Below are 20,434 nucleotides of genomic sequence, written 5' to 3' on the forward strand. Positions count from 1 at the left end.
ATGTTTTGATTTGCATTCATTCATAAATCAAGGGCACATTAAAACCGGGGCGAAGAATTCAACATTCCTCTGAATTTTTCTAGCCTCTTATCTCCCTCAGCTCGGCGAGCAGCGTGACAGTGGAGTGCTAGAAGAAAAAAAGAAATTGCATCTTTGCATAAAATAGCAAGCGAGTGAAATCTAAAACAGTTGGTGAGGAACTCTAAATAATCACGGTGCTTTTGGAGATGAATACATTAGCATAACTTAGTCCCAGTGAAGTAATCACTCGTCTCAGGGTGAGGAGATCCCCTCCAGGCTCATCTCGCTCGTGCTGCTTCCATCCCTCTGAGTTCAGCCTCGGCAGAATAACTGACCCCCCGAGAGTGCGGGGTAGACACGACACGTGATAAAGACCGCGGCAAGTTGAAGACCCCCATTGGGCTGCAGCAAAGTGCCTTTGGCAAATGATAAGATCGTACACAAAGAAGGATAAATCCACTACAAAGCATCATTTGGTCTCCCTCTATCCCCAACACTCTGTGGGAGTGACCACGTGGAGCCCACTGGAGACGAGAGAGGCTTCACTGAAAACTCTGGCCACGTCAGCATGTGTTCAGCTTTACAAAACAAGAAGAAGAAAGAAGAAAAAAAAAAACAAAGAAATACTTTGCATGTACGATGATTAATAGTACTATTCATCATTTTCACTGTTTAAATGAAGTTTTTATGGAAATAGGTCTAACTTTTATCAGCAGTATAAGTTAGCTTTATGTATATACGTACATATATGTTTACTTTATGTGTATATATGTATAACTGTGTGTATATGTGTATATGGATAAATATATATGTTCATATATGTAGTTTATATATGTATATTTATATATGTGTATATATGTACTTTATATATCTATATATGTGTGTAGATATATACAGATTATATCTATATATGTGTGTAGATATATACACATTTATATACAGATTTATATACTGTATATATATATATATATGTATATATATATATATATATATACACACACATATAATGTAGAAGGAAACCTCTACATTTGTTACAGATTGCACACTATTTAAATGTAGCACACTTTGATTGAAGTTTAGAAAAACTAAATTCAGGTTGTCAGGATTTGTGATGACATTTCTGACACCTAAAACACAGCCAAGCAAAAGGTTTAATCACATTTGGAGTTTTTTTCCTCATACAAGTCAACATTCTTGGAATTTCTGCTCAGGGTGTAAGAGTCATGGTTTTTGTCATGAACATGTTTTTTTAACAACATAAAAAAAAGAAACCTGTTGGTTGGCTTTGTATTTTACCACAGCCACTCTGTGTCCAGGTTTCCAGCCATATATAATACCATCAACCCCCAGCATGTGTTTGTAGAGGCTTCAACTTCAAGTCAGACCGCAGGCTTGCATCAGACTAGCTTTACTGATTGAAGGGCAGTTAGTGAGTGTACGGCCGACAAGCTGACTGATATAATTGAAAATGGATTGTGAGAGACTGTAGGCTGATTGAAATGGTTGGGAACAAGGGCTTGGCTGAAGTTTTGAAAAGCAACTCTGTTCACGATATCGACCAAAATACCCCCTGTGTATTAGTGTTGGATATTTTGCTGTTCACGATATCGACCAAAATACCCCGTGTATTAGTGTTGGATATTTTTGTCGACATTTTTCCATATGAATAATTTCATCATTTTAATTGGTCACAACCAGGTGTGAAACCTTACTGAACATCTACAAACCTGAACATCTACCTGCTGTTATCTGTCTCTCCAGATATGTTTTATGACATATGGAAATGTTGATATATCTCGATTAATTTTGATCCACAGCTACCCTGCGATTAAGCAGATTTAAAGTTTAATCAGTATAATGTATATAACTTTGGCGAACAGCACAGAAGCAGCAAAGAGGAAGGAAATAATAAACAGAGGAACTCGCTTTTGAAATGTCAGAGCTCCTTCCTTAGTAAATATATCGGAATATTGAGCCGATTTGGGAATTTCAGGATTGTAAAAATGAGAATATAAGGTGCGACTGGAGACTTATGTTGGACCACAGTCATTAGAACCTGTGAACGGTACACTGTGCTGTACTGAACGACTGATGGTCAGTCAGTCAGAGAATGGAAAGCCCCCCCCCCACACCCCCCTCTGCCGACTGTGTGTGAACAGCAGCTACAACACATCAGGCTGAGCCCAAACAAACAAGGTTCATGTAACACAGTGTGACTGACCTCCATAACGTAAACAAGACAACGGGGAGTTTAATAGTCACAGACAGTAACATGGACACGTCCGACCACGAGGACAAGAACATCGGACGGACACAGAGAGCGAAAGTGACTCACGCTGGCTGACGTCTGAATCCATTATCCTTTCCTTCATGTAGGTGAAGTGTCCATGTTACCAGGAGCGACAGTCACTTTTGTTTGTGTTGATGACAGCTCCGCGTCTCTCTCTGTTTCTCGGTAAATGTTTTTATTAGAAAAACAACATAACCTTCCAGATACTTCCTTGGTGACAGCCAAGTGAAGGTTGTGCAGCGTGGCCTTTTCATTTCCATCTTTTTATGGCCCGTAGTTAGAAAAGGAAGTCAACCATTTTAAACAGTGGATTGTTACTCTGTAAAGTCTTTCTGGGTCATTTTCTATTATTTCCTGGGTAATTTTATCTTCAAGGTATTTCCGGGCGTACTGTTATACTATTAGCTGCTTGGGCTTTACTCTTTGGCTAACTTTTAATTATTTGTAATATAGTTTTATGGCCATTTGAAAAGCCCTAGTGACTGAAAAGGGTATAGCCTGAACATACGCCTAAACCCATAGAGTAAATACAAAATACATCATTACAGTGTGCAGCTTACAGAATGTTTCCCTAAATACTATAAATATATATATACATATATGTACATACATACTGTATATACACAAATATATACACACTTGTATATATATGCATATATGTATGTATATATGTCTATATATGTGTCTATATATGTATATATATATATATATTCATAAGAAAATTCTCTATATCTCCTCATAAAAATATCTCTATCAAAATGTATGTTTCATAGCCTGCCATATTATTTAGTGATGTAAAGCGTGTCGTGATAATTGTGGTCTTAAACACCACGGCAGCAGTAAGTACATCATTGGACATCACTGAGTTTGACATGGTCAGTGTTTTCCTGCACCTGTATTCAGCTCCAACAGGAAGTGCAGGTGTGGTGACGGTGCATGGAGGCAGCTGCAGGTGAGCTGATTGGCACAGGTGTTACCTGATAATTGCAGTATCATGGAGGGCCTTCAGCAGCAGACGGCTAAACACAGAGACAGACAGAGACGTTTTGTTGTTGGACCCAGCTGTGGCCTTGGGCTTTTGTTGTTTTGGAGAAGTGCAGCAGTATGCCAAGTGTCCTAAAACGTGCGTTCTGTGGTGAGTTAACGCTACAGTAGTAATCTTCTCAGTGAGATTGGCTGATTTTTTGAGTTTTTTTAAAACCACTGAGCATTTTCTTGTAGTTTGACCTCTTGTTTAACAACTTAAAAATTGAATGTTTTTTATTGTTTATTTTCCCATTTAGAGTGAAATAGATGGTAAAGCATTGACAACTGGTACAATAGATGAAACCTCAATTACCCAGTTGCAGGAATTGCACAATGATACACATGTTAAAAATATACGATATTTTTTTTACTCTCTCAGTCAGTTAGAGTAGTTCTGTGTAAGAGCTGTTCCTCAGACTGATGGCAGATTTGATTTGTGAACGTAGTGGTGGCCAAGTGCTCTGACAGTGTTATGTAAACTGTGATGGAACACATTTACTGCATTAATTCAGCGCTGATTCACTGCTTTAACTGGTTGAGATACAGAAGTATGTGTGGAAGTTGTTCAAAATGAACATTAGCCTTAATCCCATACTGTAAATAAATAAAATTATCAGTACTCGGCTCAGCTTATGTTTCCCTTAAATGCTAAAAAATAAGATGGAGCCATAAAGTCTGTGTGCATAAATAAACTAATATATATATATACATCTAAACATATATTTATATATAAACACCATTAAGAAAACATCTCCAAAGTTGTTGTTGATTGAGAGGATAACTATACAAATCATTGTTTTATTTGTTGTGGTTTAAACTTAGTATTAGTTTTGTTTTTTTGCCAAATGAATGATTTTGTTTTCCTTTATTTAAAAGGAGTAGGTTTTGTCGACAGTGCTTTCACATGTGGTAATGTGATTTAAAAGACTTGGTTGTTTTAGTGACTTGCTTCATAATGGCCGCCTTTCTTATTTGATTTGATCTACTTTGAAGACTGACGGCTCGACTGTATTGGGCAGATCTGTGGGAAATGTAGATGAATAAGTGATCTGAATGGGGGTAAAAAAAATGGAAATCTTGGGGGGAAAACTGTGCTTTTATGGCTCTGAGGTCATGTGGGTAAATGTAACACAGAATATTCTCACTGAACTTGCCTTTATTTTAGATTCCAAAGTGACAGAAGGAGGCTAAGAGTAAACCTTTCCAGTGGAGCCCCAGTGCCGGGGAATACAAAGCTCATTCACAGCCAACAGAGGGCCTAGTGTATTTCAGTGACAGACCCATTAGCATAGTGTTACTGACGTTCCAAGTGGTGCGTGTACACATACAGTATCTCATGAATTCTGCCACGTGTTTATCGGTGTCAAATCTTGCATGAGTTGCATTGTGGCGAAGTGTCATTCTTTTTTTTCACTCTCATAAATATAAATACATTAGCCTGAACACCAAAGCTTCTGTTGCAGCCTGTGTTCAGAGCAGTGGTTCCCCCAACCTTTTAGATTAGATTTGGAATTGGAAAAATTGTTGCAGCCATTTATTAAATTTACCCGCTCACCCAAATTCCAAAAACATTGGTCAATTATAAAAGAATAATTATTTTAAATAATTTTTTTGTAATGCCTCTAACCCATGAAGAAATCTATATCAGTAGTTTTAGATTTTTTTTTTTCTGCAGAATGCGCCATTTAATAGATTGTATAATTGCCCACCCAGTGGTTCAAAACTCCACTGATTATGTGTCCAATTTCAAGAAAGCTTTAAAGAAAAAAAAAAAAGAGGCCTATTACCCCCTAGGGGGACTCGCCCCCAACTTTAGGAACCACTACTACTATAACAAACCACAAAAATGAATATTTAAGAAACTTATTTATTTAATTAGTATTAATGTGTATTATGAATATTAATTATTAATTCTTATGGTTTTGCAAGATGTTTCCTCAATTATATGAAAACTCTGTAAATTCCACAAAATTAATAAATTACAGTAGACAAACCCATGTAAAAACATTAATTTGTTTTTTATTGATTTTTTGAGAAGTGTATTTTTTTGTTGTGAGTGGTTTATGACTTGCTGTGGCTTTTCAATGTCAGGCTTTCAGAGCATTCAAACATCCCATAATGAAGCTTAGTGAGAATTCAAGGTCCAATGCTACAAAACACACTATGACTCGACTGCACACTCCACTGTGGAGCTCAAACACACACTCAGGCTTTAATTGAATCTGTTCTGTAGCTGTTCTGCTGCTCGCAAAAAACCAAAACAATGTTGATCAGGATACAATTGAATGTGTTTTTCACTATTAGCTACACAACCGCACTGGCGGCGATGGGTGCCCTGTCTGTGAGACGGCCGTGGTTTGGATTGCACGTCCCTGTGTGTCCAAACTGCCAGGTTTGCTCGTTCATTTGAATTTGCTTTTGCTTTTGTGCCGTGTTTGAATTTGGCCGTGATTGTGATCAGGACAGAAATATGCGTTGGCTTCCAGACTCACTGGCAACCTCTAAATGAGAGCAAATGAAAACTGGGAAGCCTGCAATAGAAGCAGTTGGGTGAATGGACTCGGAGCAGAAGATGAAAGGGTCGAGAGAGTTCTGCGTGTGTGTGTGTGTGTGTGTGTCAGCCCTCTGATGTTACAGGTGTTATTGTTTAATCCACTCACTCTCTCCAGCTTCCATTTGCTAACATGTCTCCCCCTCTTTTCACACACACTCTTGTGTGTGTATGTGTGTGAGAGAATTTGTCTCTATCTCATGTGTTTCCTCCAGCCTGAGTAAATGTCAGAGCAAGCTGCTGCTCTTCCCAGACCACGCAGTGGGAGACGGACCAACCTCATCGCCGTGGCAACCCTCTGTTCTGGCTCAAAGAAAGAGTCGGGGGCAGAGAAGAAAGGAACTTTTATCCCTCTGAAACCCCACTACTTTCCTGGTCCCCCTCGTCCTTGTGTATTGTAGCCCAGGCCTGAACCATGTGGCCGAGCTCCCAGGACTCACTGTGACTGGAGATGAGGGAGAGAGGAACGGTAGAAAGGGATTTTATTAAAAAAAAATAATTTCCAAAAATGTAATAAGACGGCAGAAATGTTGGCAGCGTGTCAATGGGACACTGTACTGTTGGTGTGTTAGACGCTGGATTCTCATAATTTATGACACACATCCTTTTTTAATCTGAAGGAATACGTCCTGCCAGAGACGTTCCTCTCTTGTGGTACAGAAAACTTCACTGGAAGTAGCATCAAGGCTATTAGATTTCCCAGAATACTTCCTTGACTCGGAGCTATTGTATTTGCTTTCAATTTATAGCAGCAGGAGGCTGCCTGATACCTTTCTTCTCAGGTAATGGCTTTCTTCTCCGAGCAGACTTGTCACCTTTAACAAGCAGTGCACCTGAAGGGATTTCAGTGGTCATAAGGAGTAGTCGCATTAGCCTGGCCAAAGACTGTCACTCATATCAAAAGCGAAGACTTTTTTTTCCCCCTTCTTTTCCAGCACAATTGGCTCTGGCGCTGAGTTGAGTTGGGGGAATGACAGCATTTACCTATTTCTCTGCCTCAGGGGACGGAACGAGACAAAAACTGAGTGTGGGAGTGAGGGAGGCAGAGTGGCAGTCATGGTCAAAAGTGAAAAACCATCTGGTTGTGGGGATGGGAACCATATTTAACACTGGCAGAAGCCCAGTCTCTCTGATACACCCAGGACCCTTTCAACGAGTTTGTCCAATTTCCCTGTCATTACATCTGTTTGTTTTGCTGCTGTCGTTTTTTTTTTTCATCTTCTTCTTTCTCTTCCTTCTAAATCAGCATGCACTTAATGCTCACCATTTCCTTTCATTTCCATCTGTACAGACACAGGGTGGAGGTCATTTTTTTTTACAGGATTCTCAGCTGTATTTGTCCATTCTCTGTCTCTGTGTCACAGGTGGATCAGTCCCGCTCTTTGACTTTTTCAAACTCTGCTGTTTATGTACAAATGTACAGACCTTTGTCCTTTTTATGCAACCCATTCATTTCAACCACATCGCTATCAGTGCCGGCTGTTGTATCACATCTGGAGTCTATCTGTCCAAATAAAAGATGGCGGTCATTCTCCTTGACCTTTGTCACGATTACAGCTGTAGCTGCTTCTACATGGCGTTTCCGTTGGTGTGCGTCTGAATAACGGGGGGGAAAAAATCAAATCAGTCATGCAGAGCCACCTACACAAACGCACAGGTGTGGAGGAGGGCAGTATTTTTATGGTAATACTTATTCATGTGGAAAATGTAATTTTTGACCCTAATAATCAGCTGTCGTACAACTGCTCGTCCTCTCCTTTTGAACCATGATGCTCTGGCCATGTTGGTGGAAGTGAGGGGAGGGGGAGGGGGAGGGGAGTGAAGCTAAGGAAGGTGTCTTTGACAAAAGATCAATGTGAGATGCTGTGTTTGGTAGATCATGATATACTGCATATACGTGTTACATGTTTTTTCAAGGTGCTTCTCTGTGAGCGTGCGCCTTGTGTTGGTTTGGACCCCGGTGAATGCCTAATGGTGTTTTCTGCTCGGCTGACCGTGCCGGTGTGTGCCGGCATTCAGGTTGCACATGACCCCATGTTCCACTGGGCGGTGTTTGTCTTTCATGTGGCCTGTTCAGTCCCCCCTCGAATGTGGGTCAAAGGATAAAAGAATAACCTCCATCAGCTATGACACATACACACACTGACACACACACACACACACACTGGCCTCCTTGAAAAATGACTTACTGGAGATGCGAGCGGTGACAAGGTGGTATGTGGAGGACGACTTTAAAAATTCACCTTAGCTAGCAGCAGACACAGTGTCCTCATCGAGACGCTGTCCCTCAAACAACAAAAGTAACGTCTCCCGCCCTCTCTTTTTGAGCCATGTGGCTCGGGCGTTGTGGGTGGAGGGGGGGGGGGGGGGAGGGGGAGGGGAGTGAAGCTAAGGAAGGTGTCTTTGACAAAAGATCAATGTGAGATGCTGTGTTTGGTAGATCATGATATACTGCATATACGTGTTACATGTTTTTTCAAGGTGCTTCTCTGTGAGCGTGCGCCTTGTGTTGGTTTGGACCCCGGTGAATGCCTAATGGTGTTTTCTGCTCGGCTGACCGTGCCGGTGTGTGCCGGCATTCAGGTTGCACATGACCCCATGTTCCACTGGGCGGTGTTTGTCTTTCATGTGGCCTGTTCAGTCCCCCCTCGAATGTGGGTCAAAGGATAAAAGAATAACCTCCATCAGCTATGACACATACACACACTGACACACACACACACACACACTGGCCTCCTTGAAAAATGACTTACTGGAGATGCGAGCGGTGACAAGGTGGTATGTGGAGGACGACTTTAAAAATTCACCTTAGCTAGCAGCAGACACAGTGTCCTCATCGAGACGCTGTCCCTCAAACAACAAAAGTAACGTCTTTCTAAATAAACCCTCGTTCTGCTCACCCTTCACCTGCCTTTTATTTTCCTACATCCCACAGCTGACCTTGCCTAAACCAGATAAGAATGTTGAATTTTTTTTTCTTTTCTTTTTTTGTTAGAATGAAATCTATTAAGACCGCGCTGTGGCCAAATGTCCCCTGGCGTCTGTGTTTCCGTTTCCACATCGCTGTCTTTCACGCTCGTCCTCTTTGCTCTCGACTTTCATTTTTTCCCTCACTAAGCCTCTTCAACAATGCTGATGCTCTGGACCAGCTTCAAGCCTCAGAGGAAGGAGCCATGCTGGGGCATTTGTGCATGTCAGTGAGTGCGTGTGCAGGCATTCATGAGCATGTGTGTGGCAGTTGGCGAAGATAGCTTTTGACAAAGAACAGAGTATTCACACTGCTTTGCGTTTCTGAGCAGCGAAGATTGTTCTCTCTCTCTCTCTCCCTCTCTCTCTCCCTCTCTCTCCCCCTCGTTCCCCTTCGTTTAAAAACAGTCTGTGGGGAATCTGGGAGTTGTGGTGGAACACGCTGCCACTGGCGTAACTTCAGCCTGGTGTGCCCCCAGCCTGGAGCGGGGCAGTGTGCGAGGATGCTGCGACTCACTGACTGCTGTAGATAAAGGGTTAAAGAAAACCATACTAGCAGCAGGATGCAACCATCTGGGAGGACCACTTGCAGTGTTTTATATTCATGCAACCTCCTGCGGGGTGTGCTCTCATTCACACATTCACCGCGTCTTTAGAAATGCAGGCTGGGCCAGTGAGGTCCCGTCAGATTGATGGAGAAGTCCACTTGGCACACTTGTTGTCTCCAGCAACTTTAGAAAAACATTCCCAAACATGGAGACAACCCCCCCCCATCCCCCCCTATATATAGACATATGTGTATGTCTATATATAGATGGGTGTAGATTTTATTCCACAATGTTTGCATGGCACTGTTTATGTCTGACCAGTTAGCTCCAGTATCAAGTAGCCTAGCAACAAGTAATTCATGTCGTCAACCTTTTTTTTTTATTTTTTTTATTTTTTTCTTTTTTTCTTTTACAAAGCTGCGATCCTTCTATAACTTATAGGTCACTGTAGTCCAGTTTAGACCTGATTCACTGTTTACATTAAGGAGTAACTTCATGTCTGTTTGTAGTAGTGGCTGTAGTAATCTGGATATAATGGGTTTTTTTGTTTTTGTTTTTTTGCACTATACGTTGGACTACAAGCTTAGATATATTTTAACATCAAATTCAAGTCATGTATATGTATGTGTGTGAATGTACAGTATGTCAATATGTGTATATATGGCAATATATGTGTATAAATGTGTATATATATATGTATATTTGTCTTTGCTGTCAATAACTCAAAACATTTCAAAGAAAAACAGTAGATTTTTTTTGAAATCTTCACCCATGTTCCTTCTCCTCTCCCTCGTCTCAGGTGCTGATCTTCTGTCTTCATCAGTGGAACCATGTGCTACCCTGGGAAATTACCCCACCGACAAACAGCACGTTGAGACTTCGTTAGCACAACCAGCCAACCCAGTGCCTCTCCAGCCCGATCGAACAGAAGCAACCCACCATGACAGAGTAAACAAAGCGAAATCATGGGAATGATGAGGAAAAGCTATTTTCACGTGATTCACTCACTGCAAATCCTCCAACACCCAGGTGTGTTCACGCATTGGCACTCACGCGAGGCAAAGTTATTTTAAATTGATTCATTTTGTCCGCTATGCACGTTGACGTCTCTCGTCGTTAATTTTATTTTTGCACAATTTTTGCCCCTCATACAGTAGAAAAATTAAACAACACATTTCCACTACCTGGGTGTGTGTGTCTTAATGCAAATGTTTGTTTGTGTGTGCACATTTGTGTTTCCTTATGTGCTCTCGGCAGCCATGTCTGTGTTGCAGAGAGAGAGGAAGCAGAGGAGAGGTGCAAGTCAGACTCCCAAGTAAACAACCTGCAGAAGCTACAGTAAGTGTCAGTCTTCCTCCACCTCCCTGCCTTCCTCCTGTGCTTCTCATTCCTACGCTTAAGCAAACATACTCACCAATTGTGCTGCCAACTTACTGAAGCGCCCTCTCCACAAACTTCGGGGCTCTGCATCCCTGCTCAGCTTGTTGTGTCTAAATTGATAATTGAATTGACTATCGCCTCCTGATCAATTATGGCGTTCCCGCCCAGCTCTGAATCAAACAGTTAATTGGCCTGTGGCACGCCGAGGCCGAGACGAGGAGCGGGCTGGTGCAGGAGGGACCGTTGGGCTCCACGGCTGATCTGCATTGTGCCCGACTTTAACTTTGTGATTGGCTTTCTGGGTCAGGAATTTCTTGACAACAAATCAGCACACTGGTTGCTCCTTACAAACACTGACTATTTTAGTGAAGAGGGCAGGAATAGGTACCGAGCACACACACACACACACACACTCACACGCACACACACATGCACACACAGCAGGTTTTGCTGGGCTTTGATCACAGTCTTCCAGGTTTTCTCCTTCTATTCAACACCTTTTGTTACTTTTTTTTTGCTTTTTGACAAATGTCCGGAAAAATTCTTAGCCACCTGCAGTCACCTCTGCTTTGTCTGAGCACACGGTGAGCAAAAGTCCATAAATCCTTGCAAGTATTGATCCACCCAACGCCTTAGTCCATTCTGTCCTCTCTAACATGTCTTTTCACTCGGTCGACTCCTATTCAAAGTCAGCCAGTGAGACCGGTGTCAATGGGGAAGCTTGACTTTATTCCATGGCTCTGGAAGTCCCCCCCCCTCCCCCACACCCCCCCGGGGTCTAAACATCGGCCGCTAGACCATGACAAGCAGGGGGCTAATAGGCCGGATAGGATTGGAAAAAAGGAGAAGGGCTGTTGTTGTAAAAAAAAAAGTTTAAATACCAGGACACCGCCATCTGCTTTTGTGGCGTTGAGCATCAAAGCCTGAAGGAGCCCTGTTGGGTCCCTCTTTCAGATGGCCGTCCTACATATGGGCTTCATATTTCAACAGGACAGTCAGCCAGCGAGGCCCATTTGGCCACAGCCGAGGCCGCTATTCTGTCTCCCCGCATGGGTTCCCGGCTTTTGAAAAGAGCAGTGAGTTTACTTTTATTTCTCCGGAGAAATGTGGCTAATAAATGACCAGGCTTGACCCAGAGGATTTGGGCCGGCACCCCCCACCCCTCCGCCCCGCCTTTCTAAATGAAGGTACGAAAAGGCGGAGGCTCCGTGGCTGTGTTACTGTTGAGAGAAATGTTAAAGAAATGGGTCAGTGCATGACTGCGACGACATGCTCCCAGGGTGATTAATTATTGAAGTGACTAATACTACATTTGCCTGGAAGCACCAAAGACTTTAGTCCACAGTGTTGGCTCCAGAACAATAATCAGCCCTTCTTCATATTTTATGTTGTATCCATCTAACACTCCTCTGCTGTCTCCTTGTCTTTTCCCCAAGTCTTATGTCTTTGTGATCCTCGCCCTCTTCTACAGATCTCATCCTCTCCTAATGCCTCGCCACTCATTTTCTGCGTCTCTGTCGCTCCTTCCTGCGCCTCTTTCAGCTCCTTCTCCTGTTTCTCCTCCGTCAGTAGCACAGCCTCCGTCTTGAAGGGAGAAGATTGTGTTTCTGATGGATAATGTAAAGGCCAGACACACATAATATCAGTGCTGATGGAAACCAGCCATTCTTTTCCAACTCTGCTGCTCCTTTCGCTTCTTGCCAGACTTTGCCTGCCTCAAGGTAGCATATGGCATTCTCTCAGACTGCTGGACTCGTTGGCCTCCCACACAACACTATGCATCTATCTCTCCCTCACTCGCGGCATTTTTATGGGCTCTCCAACGGTTATTTTCTCCCACAGCCCTCTCCCCTGATGGCGGTGGAGAGCAGCGTCCCTCCACATTCTATTTCACGTGGCCACACTTCAGTGACATTCACTGCAGAGATGGCTCAGGTCTGGCAGTTGGTGAGAGGATGGTTGAGTCTGGGAGGTGCAATCATTAGTTAAATATTAGCCAGACTTTGCCCTATTCCCCCAACATCCAGAGGAGTGGAGCGACAGCCCCAGACCCTTTTAAACAATGGGCCGTAAAGGGGGGAGGGCTGTCTTTCTCCCTGCTCAGACAAAAACACATCTAAACCTCCTTTTCTCTCAGACTCATACAGATGGCATTCTCTTTGTTGTGTTTGTACACAGCACATCACACCCCTTGAGAGATGTGTTAACCTTACCAAGGTACAAGCAGAAGGGGGGGGGGGGGGGGGGGGGAGATAATGACCGTGGGGTCACAAACAACAACAATAGACGAGGTCCATGAATGTACAAAGCCGAACACGAGGCGACACTGTGGATGTGTGGTGCCTGCAGATGTATGAAGTGTAAGGTGAGGACAAAAGTTAGTCACCACAGTAAACTTGAACAGATGGTTAAAAAACAAGGAGTGCTGTGTTAGTGCGTATCTCCTGCGCTTTTATCTAAGACGGCCTGGGGGAACCTGAGGCTGTGCTGACAGTTAGTGACTACTGTTAGTACAGCCCAGGCTGTGGGCATGTGGTTGACAACAGTTTCCACCTGTAGGAGCTGCAGAGCTGGGGCCGTGATTGTGTTTCTACTGTTAAAACCATAGCTGAAAAATGGATTTATATTATTCAGTCGTTGTTTATAGGACAAGTAGAGTTAAAAGTAGTGGAAGTAGACCAGGAGTCCTCTGCTGCTTTACAAACAGTACCTCCATATAATGAGAGGTCCATGAAACTACTGCAGTGGCCACACCCGTTCACTTTATGGGGGGGTTTAAAATGCACTATAATAGCTGCACGAAATGTGTTGGGTATATATCTGTATATGTATGAATATATATATTTATGTGTGTATATATATGTGTGTATGTATGTATGTATATATATGTCTGTACAAATATGAGTACATATATGTATGAATATATGTACATATATACATATATATTAATATACAGTATATGCAAGTGTATCTTTTGTGTATATGTACATATATATTTGTATATCTATGTGTATATATGAATACATGCTCGAGTGCATAAATTCATATGTATACTGCATATGTATATATGCATGTGTATATTTGTATGTGTTTATGTGTAAATATATATTATATACTTTACATAACATGCAGTATACAGTGTGTATTTATAAGATCTTGTGTGGTGCGGCGGAGTAGTAGGAAGTTTGCTTTATAAAGTTGGGGATATAAGCTGCGACTTCGTTTTCATAAAATACCGTTCTGACCTGACAAAGAATACCTGACAGGTTTTATGGTCATTTAGGTTCTTTGAAAACAAAGCAGACAGACATTGCTTCTGACTGACAGCTTGATCGTCCAATAGTAGCCTGCTTACAGCAGCAGAAGGCAAATTTCCAAAGTTGACTTTTGGTTAAAGGGAAGTGTAGAATTGTACTTATTTCTACCATAGACTTTCATTCATTCAGAGTTACATCTAATGCCAGTTAAACCGGGGTCTGTACCCGAGTGTTTACGTCCATTATTTACGGTCTAAGGTAGCGTCCATCTTTTTCCACAATAATGCATTAGCTGCTGGAAAACCACCATTCCCATGGGATTATGGGAATAAAAATTTAAAAACACAAAATGCACTAATTTGAAATTTACTGTTACTCCTGACACGGGGGGATTTTTTTTCTCCCAAGATAAATGTCAGCGCAGTGTTTACAGTGTTGCATTTTTCTTATTGAATTTATTGTGCGGCTACACTGTGTCACACTGGTATATCATGTTATTTATATAACTGACAGCGTTGTCATCCGGGCTGCACGTCTCATGGAGGAAACACCAGCCACTCAGGATTTACAGTTCCAAACAGTACTGTGCCGAGCTCAGCCACACTGAGCTTTTGATTTCTTTCAAAATCACAGTAGAAAAGCTGTTTTATTTGATCGGATTTTGTCTTTGTCACTCAAAATAGGGAAGATTAAAGATAAAGTAGCACACCATAGCATATTTAAAGTCCTGTATCAAAGCTTTGTGCTGGTGTTTATGTGAATCTCTCTCTCGTAGACTCCATATAATCCATGCTGTGTTGGCAGTGAGGTTTTGGACCGGGTCTTCAGTGGTCTTCAGTGGTCTGGGGTCCAGGTCGGTCTCCATCTTCTTTATGAATCATTCTTATGTTAAAAGGAGAAGAAATGATCCCACATGTGGCACATCAAAGGTACCGTAAGAATGGAAATTATAGAAACCGGCTAATATTTATGTTGCACGGTATAATGTGACAGCAATGAATATTTACACAGCCATTAAAGGAAATAAAAGTAATTGTTTTTCCATGCTAATCCCATCTTTTTCTGCCAGCTGCTCTTTTTTCTGTTCTGTTTTAAATGAATGTTTCATTCATTTTCATAGAGTATCGCGCTGCATTCCTCTCCACAGGTAAGTCAAAGCAGATGGAGCTCAGAGTGGAGGCAGTCTGACTGACAACGCAGTACAGTCCAAATGAAATCCTTTTTCTTCTGGGTGCACCTTCAAAGTCACCTCCATCCTTTTAATGTCTTTTTATTTGCTTCTTGACAAAAGGGAAGTGGTCGAGGCCAGGAGACTGAGCTGGTGAACAAAAGTGCACGCACAATAGATTTGCCACAGGCAAAGTGAGCAATTAAAACCCAATTTCATACATTTAGTCTGACGGTCTGTCTCTTTATCTTCTCTTAGACAGTCTGACGGTCTGTCTCTTTATCTTCTCTCAGACTGGTACAAAAACAAAAAACGTGGACTTTTTTTTTTTACTGGTTGAAAGTCCCAGGTTAATGCTTATATTCCTGTCACTGTCAGCACAGACATGCAGTAGGATGAGCTTGTTTATGTTCATGTAATATCTGTGGCAAAGCTAAACTTAACAAGAGCTGTCAAAATACTTACATTTTTAATCGAATGAAAGTAGACATGGATTAATTATTATTAACTATAGATAATTCAGCAAAGCGACATAAATAAAAATGAAAATACTGTTTTTTTGTAGCAGGTAGATGTTTGGTGTGTGTGTTTTGTACTTAGTTTGTGACCAAATGACAGGGATATTAATATGGAAAACTGTCAAGAGGTTCTCAACTTGAGATTCCAGTATAAAAGAAAACCCACAGGTGGAGCAGACTGCAGAAGTCTGGATTCCAGTGAAAGTTGATGAACCACATTTGTTCAGCACGTGTCCAGCACTGCAGTCATTTCCTGTCTTTGATACTGGCTGCCGTCTGTCCTGCCTCCACATACTGTATCACGGCTGAGCATGAATTTCCAAAAAGTTGTTGAAAAATATTCCTTCACTGTATTTCTCTAAAACTGTATTTAACTCTTCGTTTATCTTTCCACGTATGGATAAAAGTTCTCATTTCAGTGATGTAGTTTCATTTTTAAAGCTCTGTTGTTCCAATGTAGTTTCATTTTTAAAGCTCTGTTGTACCAAGTCATGGAAGTAATATTTTCCATTAATTGAATAATTGAATAATATATTTTACCTTAAATGTTTAATATGTCATATTATATATTTGGTTGGGGTTTTTTTCACTTACTAAAATCTTTTTTTTTTTTACTTCAGGAGGGAGGATTATCTACAAGGCGGCCATGTTGGATTATGATGTTTTTACATCGTCTTGCAGTAGGTAAGCAATACTATTTTGTTTTAATAAAAAAATTCATGTCTCTTAAATGCTTTAACAGTGACAGTTCAGCTGTAATATTGAGTTGAAATATTTAACCCTGCCACTGGAGGTCACTAAATTCCATTCATGGTAGCTTTTGTAGTAATGTACACGTCAAAATAAACATATGAAAAAGGAAGCGACTACTTCACAATAAGACATCATACGTTTGTCTTTGTTAGCACTGCCTCAAGGCAGCTGAATAAATTCCAGGAGAAAGTGAAAAAAAATTAACGAAACTTAAACGAGAGGAAACAAATGTTAATATTTTTGTTTTATTTCCGACTCTTTTATAACTTTGGAAACAACAGAAAACCGCCTGCGAACCTGCGCCTCCGATCACCACACCCATACGTTTAAAGCTTTGCTCTTTATCATTCTCCAGAGCCCCCGGTGGAGAGAGCAGGGCAGGCACAGGTGTGAGCAATTAGGCGGCCTCAGTAATGTACTTTCCTGATTCCAGCTCTTTGCTCTCCTGAGTCCCAGACAGGGTCCACTGGGCCGGCAACACTGCAATTAGTTCAATTTGGTAGCGTCCATTCATCCAAGAGACCCCCCCCCCCCCCCCCCCCACTCTTATTACAATAAAACACAACACTATGAAATAGGCCCTGATCCTCTGTTTGCTACAGAGCGCAGCACTGCATTTTGGGCCACAGTGTCGGCAGAAAAACGCACTGTCAGCATGCAGCTCACTGGTTCATGTTTCTGTACCTTTTCTCACAGAGTTAAATAAGGGTTAGGCTGAACCCTCTCCCCCCGACACCCCATTATTGCTGTGGCAAATAATGACTTATAAACTTAAAACAAAATGGACTCTTTAGTGTTTGTTTTGCATTCATTTCTCTTTTATTCTGCTGTGACGTAGGTGACGGGCTGGATTTCACTCCCATCTGGCTGCAGAGGATGAAGCTACTGTAGAGCCTGACGTTGGAGATTAAAGCTCGGGGTATGTGCCAAAGAGGCGGCGCTGATGCATCGCACAGTCGCCCCATTCACAGTAATTGAGGTGCAATCTCTTGCCCATATGGCGTGTGTTTGCCGTGTACATATGCACACACCCGGCAGCATCTCCATACGCACATGTTCATAACCCTTAAATCAATTAGTCATTGGATTGTCATCTGGTGGTGCTGAGACACCCCACGCACACACACACACACACACACAGACCACAATAAATCTCTCATCCTCGCCCCCAAACTACCCCCCCGATGCCTGTATTTATGTGCACTGTCTATGTGCAGTATGTAGATTAGTTCCAACTTTGCGTACCAAGACATTTGGCACAGATTAAGGAAAGCGTTCCAAATGCACATAATTCATGTAGTTGATTTTACTCTCACTGAGTCGGTGTGTAAAGACCGGCACGTTCCCCCGTTTCCCTAACATGCATATGAAGCTTAGAGTTACTGTTGGCAAAACTGACCCTAACCACCCACCCCTCAGCACCTTGGCAGATTAGGAATGCACAGACACGTTCTGGTCATAATGTTCTTTAAGGTTTGCAGTGTTTATACAGCCGACACTCTCATTTAAATAACCGTGATTACTTTATTTCACTCTGTGTGTCTGTGTGTGTGTGTGTGTGTGTGTGTGTGTGTGTGTGTGTGTGTGGGAACGGACGAACTGGGAGACAGACAGGTTACAGAGCTAAAGTAGTGTTCCTCCACACTTTTAATTTCTGCCGATTAGCGCAGCCTGCTGTCGGGATTATTTATTGTTATATCATACCGTGTGCTTATTTTAATAAGGCTTATAACGAATGGAACCATTACAGGGCTGAGTTTAAGGCATGTGCACAGCAGTGATTACCTATTCAGGTTTTCATCATCCTGTTTTCTTAAAGGGGTTGCGGTGTTTTGGGTAACAGTGAGTGGCTGGTGAGGACTGAATCACATGCTAGTTAGTAAAGTCCTTGACTAGGACTGTCAAAATACCATTTTTTATTGGTTACTCAACTTCAAACCATTTCCTCTTGTTCTGATATACATATTATACACAGCTTGTTATTTGAACACGCTGTGGGAAAATGTTTTCTCTTCACTCCATCACCTTGACATTAAAATATCATTTTATTGCCCAGCAGGTGTTTGTGGAGGATTCAACATTAGGTAAGGTGTCTGACCAGCCACACCCAGTTGGGGGCAGTAAATTAATCTCCCGCTGACAAGCTGACTGAGGCAATGATTAGATCAGATTGGAGGAGCTGTAGCCTGATTATTGTTGTTGTTGTGGACAAGGACTTCACCGCAGTTTAGAAAAAACTCTTGACACGTTCTAGGTGTCAAACCCACCCTTTGTAGCTAAATGTTGTCTTATACTTTTGCATAATTTTGATGATTTTTACTTACTAAAAAAAGTAATTTTTCATATTATGTTCATTAGTCCTAATTAATCATGATTAAACCACAGCAGCTCTGTAATTAATAGCATTATAAATGTTATCTGTTGTTATTTCTCCTTTATATTTTAGTCCTGGAAACAAAACAGTGTTTGTCACTGTTCGACAGTTCACTGTAGTAGTGTAAAAAAAAAAAGAATAGTTTTTGAGTTATTTTGCTCTAAAACTTATCTGAGTTCCATGTCCTGCCTCAACGGAAATCGCATTCTTCTTAAAAAAAAGAAAAAAAAAAAGAAAAGAAAAAGTGAAGATTCAGTCAGAAAACAGAAATGAAGACTTCTGTTCAAATTACATGTAAACCATCACACTCGTATTCCCTCAGGATACTCCATGTACTGGCGTAAAAACGAGATAATACTCAGTTGTGTGGGCTTGCAAACATTGTTCAGAGCAAATTTAATCAGCTCGTCCTCCTTTGTCTTTTTCTCTGCGTTTCTTCCACTTTTTGCAATTAAGCAGGAATTTCTTTTGAAGTCGATCGCCCCGTTCTCTCTCTCTTTCTCTCTCTCTCTCTCATTGTTTTTGTCTGTACTTCTTCAAATTAGAGCACAGCGACCTGGCAAACACCACCCTGCATCGTGCCCCCTGTGTTTATACCACTGATATCAACCATAAACAAAAAAACTCTTTAATTAGGTTCACTGTACTTTATTAGTCCTAAACTCATATTTAACACACACACACACGCACACACACACAAGTTCACCAGTGTTTCCCCTAAAATCACACAACGCGACCTGCGTTACATTCTTACCTTCCTAAATAATAAGAACCATCGCTGTGTCAAGCAAGGAATGCTTAAACAGTGATGAGGACCTTTGTGTGTGTGTGTGTGTGTGTGTGTGTGTGTGTGTGTGTGTGTGTGTATCTTCTTGGATGCTGACAAGGAAGAAGAGCTCGTTAAGAGAAATGTTTTCTTGGCCAGGAAACAGGAGCTTTTTTGCTAACTGGCTTCCCTATGCCAAGATAATAAAGATGAGAGGAAACATCCAACATTTAAGATGTGAAACAGCGAAAAAAAACCACCTCCAGGTTTGAACGTGCGCGAGCACATGTGCTAACCTTTGTCTCAACTGCCTGGTTTTCTTTAACTCGGCCTCCTCTTTTGTCCTTTTGACAACTTTGGCCCGGCGGACTCTTTATCCCGGTCACCATGGAGACCCACCTTTAAGTGGCGTGGGAGTGGTGGAGGTCAGGAGAGGTCAGGCCGAGGGACTGTTTTGGCAAACGGCGCACGCTTCATTGGCTCTTTTGGCCTGGGGTTCATTAAAACTGCAGGAGAGGACATTCCAGGAGAGTCTATTAACCAGGCAGTCCTGTGACACGCTGTCAGGCCAACAGGTTTCAAACATCTTGTGTTAAGCTCAAGTGCCCTCCCCTCCACTGCCCTCCCTCCTGCCCAAATGGCCCACCTCACACACACATACAAAGACAAAGACACACAGCGGCACAGACACACAAAACATACTTGCACCGCCATCAAACACAAGGCTAGAGTTCAAAACCCACTCCAAGTCACATGAGCACACATGCACACTCTCGTGACTCGCTAAGTCTTTTGCCACCCTGTCGCCCCGCTCT

General features: G+C 41.9%; 1 protein-coding gene across 22 annotated transcripts in view; it reads left to right on the forward strand.

The window, feature by feature from the left end:
* The window catches only part of nphs1 (NPHS1 adhesion molecule, nephrin), a 147,739-nt gene that overhangs the window by 76,300 nt on the left and 51,005 nt on the right, over nucleotides 1-20,434 (forward strand). For 4 of the 22 annotated variants that reach the window (XM_025061820.1, XM_025061839.1, XM_025061838.1 and 1 more), the window contains exons 1-6: nucleotides 2,207-2,393; nucleotides 10,203-10,432; nucleotides 10,661-10,741; nucleotides 14,816-15,402; nucleotides 16,347-16,410; nucleotides 17,318-17,398. The gene's annotated coding sequence lies outside the window, so the exon portion shown is untranslated. Of the gene's footprint in view, nucleotides 1-2,205; nucleotides 2,394-3,304; nucleotides 3,447-10,202; nucleotides 10,433-10,660; nucleotides 10,742-14,815; nucleotides 15,403-16,346; nucleotides 16,411-17,317; nucleotides 17,399-20,434 lie in introns of those variants that run through there. The other 18 variants (XM_025061824.1, XM_025061821.1, XM_025061822.1 and 15 more) reach the window with 13 other exon arrangements.

Source organism: Cynoglossus semilaevis, chromosome 13 (assembly GCF_000523025.1).
Source record: "Cynoglossus semilaevis isolate Cse_v1.0 chromosome 13, Cse_v1.0, whole genome shotgun sequence".
Taxonomy (NCBI): domain Eukaryota; kingdom Metazoa; phylum Chordata; class Actinopteri; order Pleuronectiformes; family Cynoglossidae; genus Cynoglossus; species Cynoglossus semilaevis.